Below are 14,626 nucleotides of genomic sequence, written 5' to 3' on the forward strand. Positions count from 1 at the left end.
TCTCATCTCTCGATGATGGCTACCAGTTTAATAAATACTCAATAAATAGACATTCTTCCTAGCATTAATTGAACTCAAATGAGGCATAAATATGGAATAAGAAAAGAATATAATGATAAAATTTACAAAATGCTTTCCAATGCACTCGTACCTTTATTGCTATAAAAGCTAACCTTTATTCTAAAATTACGGTACAAAATGTTTTCCAATAGGCAGAATAAAATTTTTGTCCATTCCTTCCTCACTTTACTTCATATTTTGAATGTATCTGCAAGCTGGTTTGAGTCATGTGTAAAAAGTTTACATTAAAAAATGTATGCACTGCACACAAATGTGGTGATGCTTAATTGTCCATTAAAGAAGGCATTTTACGTTTTCAACGTGAATGCTTTCATATTCTAAACATTTTTATTAAGCCATTTATTCAACAAAAGAAAGCCTGCACAGCAAGCAATAGTGTCGTTGTTTTTCAGCTACTGCTCTGTCAGGAACTTACATAGAAATACATTTGAAAGACCATGGAAAGAAAAAACGTGAATAGAGATCCAGCTGTCACTAAAAATCATTCATGTTGGGCTGTAGATTAGAGGTTGATTTTATGGCGTTTTAAGGTTGTCACCTATAAGTTCTCTTACCATTTCTACCATTCCCTCTTAAGTTTTCTTCTGTTAACAATTGGTTTTTAAATCACACAAGGCCAAGAATTTTATTTTCATCTTTCTCCTCTGTCCAGTAATGCTTTTTATACTGCCTTGAATAGTCCTGTGTATTCATATATTGCAAAGGGGTGTTAAGATAATAATGAGGAAGACATCACTAATTGCTTATGTATTCTTTCAATGACATATGAAACCGAAAAATATTCCATTTTTGAACACTGAGACAAAAATCTGTTTCCTGATATTGCAAAACAACTTCACATATTGATCTGTTAAGTATTAAATGTAAAAAAAATCTCTCTCTTTATATCTCATTTAATTCTTTAGCTCCCACTCTCCCTTTCTCTCTCTTTCTTTATTCCAACATTTTGGAGGCTTAAATATGACCTCGCCTTTTCAGACATGTAGCGGAGAAAAGTCCTTTTATTCCAAACATAAAAACAAATCTTCCTATTTAAGGACAGGAATGAATCAATCTGTTTGCAGAGCCCAGCTATGCTTTGTATACCTATCTTTTTTTTTAAAAAAAACTAAAACCACATCACATGAGACCTACCCTTTTAACAATTATTTAGTGTACAGTAGCATTTTATTAACTATAGGGCAGTGCTGTAGAGCAGATCTCTAGCATATTTTTACCTTGCATGACTGAAATTTTATACCCACTGAACAACACTTCTCCATCTTCCCGTACTCTAGCTCCTGGCGACCAGCAGTCTACTCTCTGCTTTGATCAGTTTGTCTACTGGAATCATCATGTATTTATTGTAGCATAAGACAGGATTTACTTGCTCTTCCTGACTGAAAAATCTTCTTTTTAAAATTTTTTTATTGGTGCACTGTATTCATACTTCTTAATGGGATGCAAGGTGGTAGAGACACACATGCACACTTCACCCAATTAGACCCTACCCAGTTCCCACCCCTGAATAATATTCTTGTGTGTGCATGTATTCATTTAAACGTTGATAGTCATTTAGATTGTTTCCACCTGGCGGTTACCATGAATACTGCTGCAGTATACACAGAGGTGCACACTTCATTTGGGGATTCGGATTTTAATACTTTTGGATAACTACACAGAAGTATAGTTGTTCCATCTTGTTATTATTCTGTTTTTTAATGTTTATACAAACCTTCATGCTCCTTTCCATAGTGGCTGCATCATTTTACATTCATTTGTTCACTCATTCGTTCAATTATTTATTTATTTTTGCGGCACTAAGGATGGAACTCAAGGAACCTGTACCTCCAAACTACACCCCTAGCCCTATCTTTGAGTCTTTCTATTTTTAAGACAGGATCGCACTGAGTTGGGAAGGGCCTCGCTAAGTATCTGAGGCTGTCTGCACTCTGAGATCCTCCCCGTCTCCACCTCCCGAATGCTGACATTACAAGTGTGTGCCACCATGCCTGGCTCATTTCGCATTCTTAATGGAACACAGGGATTTCAATTTTCACACAGTATCACTAGCATTTGCTTTTTGTTGTTGTTGTTGATAATGGATATCTTGATAGGTATGAAATGATTTCTTTTTGTGGTTTTGATTTATATTAATGACATCAAACATCATCTCATATACCTGTCAGTCAGACATATATGTTTGTTTTTTCTTCTTCAAAGAAATACCTGAGCACTTTGCGCATTTCAAAAAGTGCTTTTGCGTGTCCAGATTAACCATGCTACATTCACACTTCTATACATATTCCAATATAGCTCCTCCATTAATCATCCTCAGCCTCCTTCCTCTCCTCTTATTCCCTTCTAGCTTTGCTGAGATTTCCCCTCCATTATCTGGAGTCCCTCTGGTATTCCCAATGCTCCCTAGTTTGGGCATATTAGAGAAAACATATGTCCCTTCTCTTTCTGTGCTTGGCTGATCTCACTTAACATAATGTTCTCCAGGTCTTTCCATCTTCTTGCGAATGGCATGATTTTGTTCTTCTTTATAACTGAGTAGAATTCCATTGTGTGTATTTCCTATAATTTAGCAATCCATTCATCTGTTGACGAAGACCTGCACGTATACCATTTTCAGTATGTTCCACTTATAAATAAAAGTAAAATAAATAAATAAACTGCTTTTGGGTTTTCTACTGTTAAGTTGAAGGGGTTTCTTACACATTTTTGCTATTAGCCCCCTACCAGATACATTGTGCCTTTCAGTCTGTTGATTATATCCTCTGGTATCAGGTTTTTAGTTTTTATTCTCCCACTTTACTATTTTTTGCTTTTGTCATGTGTACCTTTGGTGTCCAAGAAATAGCTGCCCAGACCAATGCCATGAACCTTTTGCCCTATGTTTTCTTCTAGGATTTTTACCGATTCAGATCTTGGCCTATGTTCCAGTTTCAAACTTATTTTGAGTTGATTGATTGACTGATTATGTGTGATACTAAGGATTGAACCCAGGAATGTTCTCTTTTTTTTCCTTCACATTTTGAAAAGTTTAGCAGTAAGTTACTACATGCTGGCCTTGCTCCTGTGATCCCCCTGGCTCAGCTTCTCAATTCCTGGGATGTCTGGTGCAGGCTACTATGCCTGACTTTGAAGTGATGTTTGTGTTTGACATAAGGGTTCGATTCCACTCTTTTCACTCTTTTGCTTGTGAATATCCAGTTTTCCCAATACCATGTATTGACGAGATGATCTGTTTCCCCATCATGTATTCTTGGCACACTCATGTAGGATCACTGGAATGTATGGAAGTGGGGTTATTTCTGACCTTTTTATTTACTTCCATGGTACATATTTTTGTCTTTATGCTTGTATCATACTGGTTTGACTATTGTAGTTTGTAGTATGTTTTGAAGTCTAGTATTAGGCTTCCAGCTTTGTTCTTTTGAAGATTGTTTTTTCTTCTCCTCTCTCCCTTTTAATTTTTGCTATTTAGGGCCCTTTGATTCCATATTAATTAAATGATTTTAAAAAAATTTCTGTAAAAATACCATTAAAATTTGTAAAGAGATTACATTGAATCTTCCGGTTCCCTTGGGTAGTAGAAACATTATAATAGTATTATTTTTCTAATCCATGAACATTGATGTCCTTTCATTTATTTGTATCTTCTTTAGTTTTAGTAATGTTTTCTACTTTTCAGTGCACAAGTCTTTTATCACTTAAGTTACCTCATGATTGATAGTATGTTACAGGATTCTTGAGAAGTAAGGAAATCTGACGTTCTTCACTTTTTCCATTAAAATTCAGAATCAGAGCAACATTTGGAACTTACTCCATTTTCATTAATTTCTTTTTATTCTTGGATATAATTCCAGAAATATTTAGAGTGGCCATCATGCACTGCACTCTCCTAGGCTTTCTAGATACTGCTGCAAACCACATAGACAAAACATTTCTCGCTTCACAGAACTGAAAATTTGATTAAAGTTAAATCCAGTCCAGTAAATATTTTGGAGATGATTAGAAGTAAAGATTGCCTACTATTGCTACTTCTCGCCACAAACCTCACTATTTCATTGGTTTCATTTCTGACTGGGAGGTAGAGAATGGTCTCTTTTTTCATTGCATTCAAGAATATGAGTGAAACCAGGTGTGGTGTGGCACACACCTGAAATCCTAGGATCTGGGAGGCTGAGATAGTACAGTCACAGATTTGAGCCCAGCCTCATCCATTTAGCAAGAGCCTCAGGAACTCACTGAGACACTCTTAAAAAAAAAAAAAAGCTGAGGTTGTACCTCAGAAGTAGAATGCCCATGGGTTTAATCCATAATACCAAAACAGGAAAAAAATGAATATGGATAAGAAAAAGTGATTAGAAAATAGTTCATTGAAACCGAGTGTGGTGGTGCACTCTTGTAAACCCAGCATTCGGGAGGCTGAGATGGGAGGATCACGGTTCACGGACAGCCTCAGCTACTTAGTGAGGCCCTTTGCAACTCAGTGAGACCCTGCTTCAAATAAAGAATAAAACATAGGGCTGGGGGTACAGCTTGGAGGTAGAATACCCTGGAGTTCCATCTACAGTACTGAAAAAAATAGTTCATTGATCCTGAAATATTTTCAGAGCAACTTTATGTTTAAAATAAGATACTGAGACCTAACCTGTTCTGAGAAGCAATCAGAATCATTCATAGTTGATTACGGATCATTCAGAGTTGATTTTCAAAACAAATTCAAGCCAGTTAAATGTACTTGCTAAAAGAAATTATTAAATGCAATTTATTTCGGTGTTCTAAAAAATGCTTGAGATAGAGCAGTAAACAAAATAAAATCCCTACCTTCTTCGAGCTTACAGTAAAGGCAGCAAGTAGCTGACTAATAAGCCAATGATACATGCTATAGAGAGAATTAAAATGGAGAGATAAGATAACAAGATAACTCCTTTATATTGATTCAGAGGAGTCTATTTTGATGCAGAGATTTGAAACCTGAGATATGAATGATATGAAGAAACCAAATTAGCTACATAAAAATTGGGAGAATGTACCTCCCAAGCTGATGGACCAGTTGAGATACAAGCCCTAATATGGAAGACACTGAACACCAAGTAGTGGGAGGGCCAAGGGATGGGACTAGATCATAGTGAGGTCCGTTCTTATTTCTGACCAGATGCAGTAATGCCATTCATGTGTTTCTCTAGCACAAACTGATACCCTACTCAATGTAGAATTGCTTCTTTTAAAACTTTTCATGGGCACACTGTAGTCACACATCTTAGTGGAGTACGAGATGGTAGAGGCATACATGCACACTAGACTTGCTTCTTGAGTAGCCAGCCCTCAGTACTATCCAGCTGCTCATAGATTAGAAGGAAATCATCAGAGTGTCGACTTCACTTAGTAGCAAACACATGCTCCAGTCTTTGGTTTCATTTTGGTTTTGTACTCTCCTTCATGCTTCTTCGTTTTGGTAAAACAGCAGAACCTATTGCCTTTTTGCGTCGTTCTCTATTTCTGTTTCCGACTTCTTTGCATGGGTGCATACTCAGCTGCCATAGTCTTTTAGCCAGGACTTCTAGAGCTATCTAATTTGTGGGGGGAAGAGTGTGCAATCAGTAACCACTTGGGGGTGTGTGTGCAATCAGTAACACCATGTCTTTTACAGGTGATTGGATCAGTCATTTCTTGTTTTTGAGCTTGCACAAGTGTCGTCTTTTCTAGGGGAGGGTTTACATTCTAAGATCTTCAGTGGATGCCTGAAACCTTGGGCAACCCAACCTTTTAATATGCTATTTTTCCTATATATACATAGCATGATAGAGTTTATAAATTTGGTGCAATAAGACATTAGCCATGACTACTAACAGTTAAATATAGCAATGGTAACAGTACATTGTGATAAAAGTCCTTTAAAATTTATGAATTATTTCTTTCTGTAATTTTTTTTAACACTTTCAGACTGCTCTCGACCAGGTATAACAGGAAGTGCGAGAAGTGAAACTGTGGAGAAGGGAGTGGGAGTGCTGTTAGAGTAAAAAATTGGAATTGAAGTAAAAATGTTACAGAATATTCTAGTGGCTTTTAATTTTAATAATTTTTTTCTCTTATCCTTTTTTTGTGGTACTATGGACTGGACACGAGAGGCGTATTCTATGCCCTAACTTTAACACCAGCCCTGTTCTTTAATTTTTCATTTGGAAATAGGGCCTCACTAAGTTGCTATGAGTCTCACTAATTTTCCAAGGTTGGCTTTGAACCTGTGACCCTCCTGTTTCAGCTTCCCAGGTACTAGGATTACAGGTGTGCACCACTATGCTCCGCTGATTCTTTTCTTTTAGGTTACCTAAGGCTAAAATGGTACATTTTAGTCTTAAATCTAGTATCAATCACCTTCCTATAATTTTAAGACTATATGGTTCTTTTACATAGCTTTTAGGGCTTTGAAAAAGAGAGATTGAATGTAATTCTGATAGTTTTCTGTCACTAATACTGGTGCTAGGGTCTGACTTTCAGCTCTTAAAAAACTTATTTTCACTTTGGAAACACTTTAAAGATGCATTGAATTCTTTTTCTAAAGCTCTGTAATCCATTTATACACACTAGACATAGTAGCATGTCTCCCACATACAAGGCTCACAACAGGCAAAATTCTATATGTCTGCTTTAGTTTTTCCTGTCAAATACATTGTTTTGGCTGCTTTTAAAGCATCAAAGACATATCTGCTAGGTTGTGATTTTTTGTCTTGACTTTTTCTAAGTTTTTCTACTATTCTTTCTTAGATTGCATGTGGATCATAAAGTACAGTCAGATCTTATAAAAGATGGATATCTTGTACACCTCCTGGCCATAATAAACCATCAAATTCACATTAAACTCTGCTTTTCTATATTGTTAATTTATCTCACTAATATAAAATAACCGTTATGTGATGATACAACATTAAAACAAAGGATTATGAGATTCGGTTCTCTGAGTAATGTTTTCTTTTTTTGAGTACCCATTGGCTTACTGATGGATTGTGCTTGAAATTAAAAGGAACTTGAATATAGAAATTATGAACTTGAATTGTTTGATTGAAAGGGATCATGTCATTTCCAGGGTTGTCTGATGCCCTTTAGTATAGATTAGAAAAATTTCAGTAAGAGAAATAGATACCACACCAGGCGTGGTGGTGCACACTTGTAATCCCCGCGCTTGGGAGGCTGAGACAGGAGGATGGCGCAGGTTCGAAGCCAGCCTCAGCTACTGAGTGAGGCTCTCAGCAACTTAGTGAGACCCTGTTTCTAATAAAATAGAAAATAGGTCTGGGAGTATAGCCAGGAGGTAGAAAAGCCCTTGAGTTCCACCCCCAGTACCACCAAGCACAAAACAAAACAAAACAAAACAAAACAAAGAGATAGATACCTAAAAATGTTAGAATTTACCAGTACTTCTACTATATTGTTTGTTCGTTTCCTTCCTTCCTTCTTTCCTTCCTTCCTCCCGCTCTCCCTTCCTCCTTTCTCTCTTTCCACCTTTCTACCCACCTACCTACTTACCTAATGACTGAGGATTAAACCCTCTACCCTCTGAGCTATACCACCAGGCCTTTGTAGTTTTTTTTTTTTTTTTGGTTAATTTTGAAACAAATTCTCACAATGTTGCTGAAGCTGGCCCCAAACCTGACATTCTCCTGTCTTGGCCTCCCAAGTACTAGGATTTCATAAAAATGTTCATAATGTAGTAAATGATAAGAGCAAAATATAATATGTATATATAACATGATTTTACCTCACTTTTGTTTAAGAGTTTATTGTACATTGAAATAAAAGACTAGACTGTGCGATAAAATATTAACAGCAGCTGTTTCTATATGAGAAATTATGCTGATTTTTATTTTCTTCTTTTGTCTTAACTTTATTTTCTAAACTTTCATCAATGAACATATATTTGCTCTGAAACGAGAAATGAGAAAATATGATAGAGAAGATTGGGTTAGATTATATTATCTTTATTTCTTCTTAGTGCTTACCATGGAGCAATTATTGATAGAATTATTAAACTATTTCTGCCGGGTTTTCTAACTTTCAGTTTAGCAAGAGGAGATATTATTTAAATTCTGTTTTGTTTTTTGAAATAAGAAAAATACCTGCTGTGTGGTGTAGCAGAAAGAAGCAAAGGAAATCGTAGTCATTATTTTACCTACCTTCTCTTTTAGATATTAAGAAGATAAATGTAGCTGGACTGGACATAGCGGTATAGACCTGTAATCTTAGTACTTTGGAAGATGAGACAGGAGGATCGCAGGTTGTAGGATAATCTCGGCAACTTAGCGAGGCCCTCTGCAACTTAATGAGAACATGTTTCAGAATAAAAAATAAAATTGGGCTCGAGGTGTATCTCAGAGGTAGGATGCTCTTGGTTTCAATCCCCAGTACCCTTCTCGTGAAAAAACAAAGACAAAACAAATGAACAAAAAAAGATAATTATGATCTATTATATTTCCTGTTAATTTGGCTATGCAAGCATATAAATACATAAAAATCTCCAACTCTTTCTCCATTTTTTCCTGATCATTTTAGTCTTATCTTCAACTTTAGAAATGGTATCTTATTTATAATTTATTTTGACCACTTATGTAGGGTCTTATTTTGGGGGAGTCTATAATGATAATAAATTTAATGGGGGGTTAGCATTTAAAAATAGATTTGTGGCCTGCTTTTGTGCTTTTTATAATGTGCTGGGGAGATAAAAATAACATCTTATATGGGAAAAAATTGAAAACATGAAATTTAAGTGAGTACCAGGCACTGAAATTTGAGAAGCACACATGGGGCAAAATGTATGTCCTTAAATGATCAAATTACTGGAAATGAAATGCGTTGGTACAGTTGGGAAGAGTCAAACAAAAACAAGTTGGGTAGTTGGTAACTTCTTTCTGTCTGCTCTTCATATTATGAGTAGGAATCCCCTGGCCCAAGTTCATGGCAATCAGCACTTCAAAAACAAAGAAATGCTTCAAAATATCAGCTTTAGATGGTGTCATCACATCATGTATAGTTGTAAGGGACAAATATACAAATTTTTTTACCTGCAGATGTTTTTTTGGAATGCTTTTCCTTCAGAGTGTTTTTTCTGAAAAGACTAATCTCATGAGCTACTTAGGAAAATGCCAGTTACTGGGGTTACCAGTGTGGACCACCACGCCCAGCTCATGAAATCCTTTTATATATATTGCTAATTTATTTTTTCATAGCATTTTTCTCTTTAAATCCTTAGTTAATCATTTCAGCATTGTCTTACAATAAGATATTTAGATCTTTAAAAAATATTATATAGGCACAAATAATAGGTAGAAATTGAAATAGTAGGGGTATGAGTTAAAACTATAAGCTAATTTAGGTTTCAACAACTATAATGGATTAGTTGTTGCCTAGTTTTAAATGGGTCCACCATATTACAATATATTTTTGGTGTGTGTGTGTGTGTGTGTGTGTGTGTGTGTGTGTGTATGTGTGAGAGAGAGATAGTTACTGGGAGTGCAACCCAGGGGCCTTATACTTCCATGTACACCCCCAGAACTATTTTATTTTTTATTTAGAAACAGAGTCTCACTAAGTTGCTGAGAGCTTCACTAATTTGATGACACTGATTTCAAACCTATGATCTTCCTGTATCAGCCTCCCTAGTACTGGGATTACAGGCACCAACTACCATGTTTATAGGTTATAGCTATTTTTTTCTCCATGTTTTTTATGGATTTTATTTTATTTTATTTTTATTGGTGCACTGTATTCATACATCATAGTGGGATAAAAAAAACTTTGGTTATAGCTATTTTTGACAGGGTAAAATTATGTACTACTGTGTAGGTTGAGTGGCTTTGCCTTGGGGATAATTTCTGGCCCTGACCTACTCAGATGGTAAGGAGCAAGCCTGATTTGTAAAGCCAGAGGAGATTAGATCTGGAATAGATCATTGACTTTAACATATCCATCCATCCATCCATCCATCCATCCATCCATCCATCCATCCTTCCTTCCTTCCTTTCTCCCTCCCTTCCTCCCCTTCCTTCCTTCCATCTTTCCTTTTATTCCTGTACTGGAGATTGAGTGTAGGGGCATTCGATCTCCAAACTACACCACTAGCATGTTTATTTTTATGTTTTTTATTTTGAGACAGGCTCTTACTAAGTTGCTGAAGGTCTTGCTAATTGCTGAGGCTGGTCTCAAACTTGAATTCTTCTTCTTAGCCTCCCACATACTGGGATTACAAGGCTACACCACTGCTTTTCGGCGAATGCCCTCCTTTTAAAGAGGGAAGAGAAAGTAGAACTTATTCAAAGAGAGAAGTAGAACTTATTCAATGAAACAGTTAATATTTGGATTATTTGGTAGAAAAGACTAAACATTTAAAATAGAATTATTTTATTGAAGTAACAAATGTGTTATATTAAGTTTAAAATATTTTGTAAAAATCAGTTGTGTGCATATTTTCATATTAAATATTGTCTTAAGCCATGCGTGGTGGCACAAACCTGAAATCCCAGTACTTGGGAGGCTGAGACAGAAGGATCATAGGTTTCAAGGACAGACTCAACAAGTAGTGAGACTCCAGTCAACCTAGTGAGATCCTGTTCAAAATGAAAATAAATTAGGAATGTAGCTTGGAGTAGAGTACCCCTGAATTTATTGTCCAGTGTATCACAGTAAATAAGTAAATATTGGCATAGAGTATAGAAGAGTTCACTAAAATCAGACATTTAAAACTAGGCAACTACTAATCCATTATAGTTGTTGACCTATATAATATTTTTAAAAGATCTAAATATCTTATTGTAAGACTATGGTGAAATGATTAACCAAGGATTTAAAGAAAAAAAGTAAGCCAAGGGCTGAAAATAATTTTCGGAATAGCAAATTGGCAGAGTTAAAGAGGCTATCGAAAGGAAAACAGTGTATCTATTATTTATCTATTAAACTATAGTCTACATTAAAAGAGCCTGTTAGGTTAAAAACACAATTATTATTTCCAAAAATTTAGAAGGCCACTTTTCAGGGACCAGTAAACCACTCATTTTAGAGGAACAACGCTCAATTAGACCAATAACTTAAAATGCCTTTCATACCATTTGTTCTTAGGGCCCCTTTATATTCTTAAAACCATGTGAATGACTTACTTAAGGTGGTTTATATCTATTGCTATCTTCCAATTTGATGTAAAAACGAGAACATTTTCCAACACTAGAATCCACAATTTCTCAGAAGCATTGAGAGCAGTGCGAATGACTGCATGGATCTCCCGATTTCGGGGTTTGCATGCTTGTGCCTAGTGTGGTGGCATTTTTCATATATGGATGTGGTAGATGTTTTAGCATCTTCCCTTTCCTTTTGAAGAATTCCTTTTGAAGAATCAAAATTGATAGCATTCCTATATATAGACATTGAGTTAATTGGTTACTAATGAAAATAAGTTCTGTTTATTTTACAAACTGACAGCGTGATGTGAAATTTTATTTGGAAGCACTAACAACTGGGAATAGCCAGGAAAAATTGAAACTGGAGTGCACTGAAGGGGAAATAGTCCTACCAGATATAAAAAAGGTTAAAGCTATAGTAATTAAAATAGTTTGATCTGTTTTAGAGCGGACAAATAGATTACTGGTGCAGAACAGAGAGTTCAGCGATAGACCTCAATGCATGTGGAAATTTAGTGTTTGATCAAAGAAGTATTTGAACTCAGTAAAGATCAGTTATTATTCAATCTCCAAAATTTGAGTAATAAAAGGATCATAAGCAAAGTTAAATGCTACGCTACATAATAAAAATAGATTTGCAACACATGTGAAAAAGGGCTCATGATCTTAATATACAAAGACTTTTTGAACAAAATAAATAAAATAATTAAAATCCCCTTTTAGGAAATGCCGAAAGCCTAATCAGCTCGCCACTAAAGACATATAATTTACCAATAAATATATGAAAAAAATTTAACTTCAAAAAATTAAATAAATTTAGATAAAACCAGCAGTGACATAGTATTTTAAAAACCGAATAAATTGGCAGTTTTTAATCATTTGTTGATGTAAGATAGGACAAGAGAAGTAAGCATTCACTCCACTTGACACTAGTTTTTTTCCTCTTATTTTCATCCTCTTCTTTTGGTGGCTAATTTCATGATATGTGTGAAAATTTGACCCAGAAATTCCATTTCTTTGATGTATCCTTTGCTTAATCCTATAAAAATTTGTGGAGATGCATGTACATGAATATCAGGGCCAATATGGCCCCTCATCGGAGGACTGGTAACTTAGTTACCAGCTTACCCTGTACGAGAGTGTTCCAACCACATTCTCCTTCATTCTGTTTCTGGAAGATATCCAGTCACTTCTACTTTAGGGCCTCTATACTACTAATCCCTCTGTTTGACATATTTATTCTTCCAGACTTTTTATATATGACTAATTTTTGTTAATGAGATCTCACTTCAAGCATGACTTCCTGAAAGAATTTCTAACTCTTCCCCCTCATGTAGTAGCTCCCAATCCCCATCATATCACTCTGCTTTATTGTAATCCTATGTCATTACCATTTGATTTTTCTTTGATTTTATGTTATCAATTTTTCTGAAATCTGGAAAGGAAATATAACGTGGTAATTAAAAAACATTGGCTTTGGAGCTACAGCTGGTTTCAAATTCTGGCCCGGCCACATTTAATATCTGTGGGTACTTGGGGATAATATATACTTAATTTCCATGTATTTTAGTTTTCTTATCTGTAAAACTCTGAGTAAGGATAGAACCCACCTCATAGACTTGTGTTAATTAAATGAACGTTAGCATTTAAAGCACTAAAAGCAGTATTTTAGTATGTGCTTGACACTTAAAATACATGTCGATCAAGATGATTAAAATCACTAATTGTAATGATACAGTCTCAGTGATCGAGGTAGGTCTTTATGTGCTGATATGTATCTACTTTACCATGTAATACCTACGAGACTAGGCTAGGACACTGTGATGTTAAAGTAAAAAAATGCCGGTGCTTTCTAAATGCAAAGGCTTATGTCTTTCTCAATGCTCCGTGCGCACCGGTATGGGTGAAGGTCTCTGTTCTACTATCCTAACAAAGGGCCCCGGACCCCACCCGATGGCAAAAAAGGGAGGTTAATGAATTGCAGCTTAAGTGCTTCCTTCTGGAAGCTTCATCCTTTTTATCTACACACCTTGCATTAGTCCAGATAAGTCACACACACCTAACTAAAGGAGCAGGGAATCACAGTCCTGCCATATCCCTCTAAGGAGGAGGGCCGTAAATATTGGTGAGCAGCAGTTTTTAGAATAATTATTGAGAAAAAGTTACAAAAGAATGGGTGTAGTTTTTTCAGAGCTTCATACAATCCTGTCAGTTATGGGGATATGCTCATTAGGCGATTTTAGCATTGTGTGAACCTCCCAGAGTATACTTACACAAGCCTAGATGGGACAGCCTACTAAACGTGGAGGCTCTATGGCATGGGCTGAGTACATTAGTCTAGGCTTAGACACGATCAGGATCATCAGTATTACTCTCTCGCCCCTCTAGAAGGTCTCCAGGACAATAACGTGCATGGAGCTGTCATCTCCTGTGGTAAGGATGACTTCATCTGGAATTCCTCCTCAGGGACCTGCCTGAGTGAGGCTGCTTGTTAACTCATTCTTTTTAATATGTAGGAGGAGTTCACTCTATAGTAAAAATAAAACACATAGTATAGTAAATGCAAACACTAGTAGCACAGTTATTTATTATCAAGTTTTATGTACTATATGAAATTATATATACTATACTTTTATTCAGCTGACAGCATAGTCGGTTTATTAAACCTGCATCACCACAGACATGGGAGTAATACATCCACTACGAGGTCATAGGTGCTTAGAATTATTAACTCTATTTTAATCTTATGGACTTATCATTGTATATGTGGTCATTGACTAAAATGTTGTTATGCAATGTATGACTACATGTATGTATTATATATGTAATGTTTCATATACAGTATATGTTATAAAAAGGGAGTGATCCAAAAAATCTTAACAATGAGCTTATTTAGAAGTGAGAAAAAAGAGTAAACAGAATATATTCTTTTCTGCTTTGAACTGTACAGAATAAGGTCACTCAAGGACTAAACTTCTTTAAAAACTATCTCGTAGAGGAGGGTCCGTGATAGTTTTCAAGCTTAGTTAGTAGTACTGAGTGTTTTGAGTAGTGATGTGGTAAGAATGTAGGAGCATACCGCATTATATCTATCTCCATCTATATTTGGTGTTACTGGGGATCAAATACAGGGTGCTCTACCTCTGAGATCACCTCTGGCATGTACCACTGTGCCTGGCTCACAAAATGGTTTTTATATCATTTTATACTTAGATAGACTATCCAATTTTAGGATGTTTCTGAATAAATATTAGCAATCCTAAAAAAACAACCCAATCAAGAAATAGGCAATTGAATTGGATACCTCACAAAGGAAGAGATACAAATAGCCAATAAATATATGGCAAAATGTTCAACATATTTAAGAATCAGGGAGATGCAAATCAATT

The 14,626-nt window shown here is 35.7% G+C and overlaps 1 protein-coding gene across 2 annotated transcripts in view; it reads left to right on the forward strand.

Moving 5' to 3' along the window:
- Positions 1 to 14,626, forward strand: part of DIAPH2 (diaphanous related formin 2) — a gene marked incomplete at both ends in the record, with an annotated part of 850,504 nt that overhangs the window by 140,408 nt on the left and 695,470 nt on the right. The window lies entirely within an intron of this gene.

Source organism: Muscardinus avellanarius (genome assembly GCF_963383645.1).
Source record: "Muscardinus avellanarius genome assembly, chromosome: X".
NCBI lineage: Eukaryota > Metazoa > Chordata > Mammalia > Rodentia > Gliridae > Muscardinus > Muscardinus avellanarius.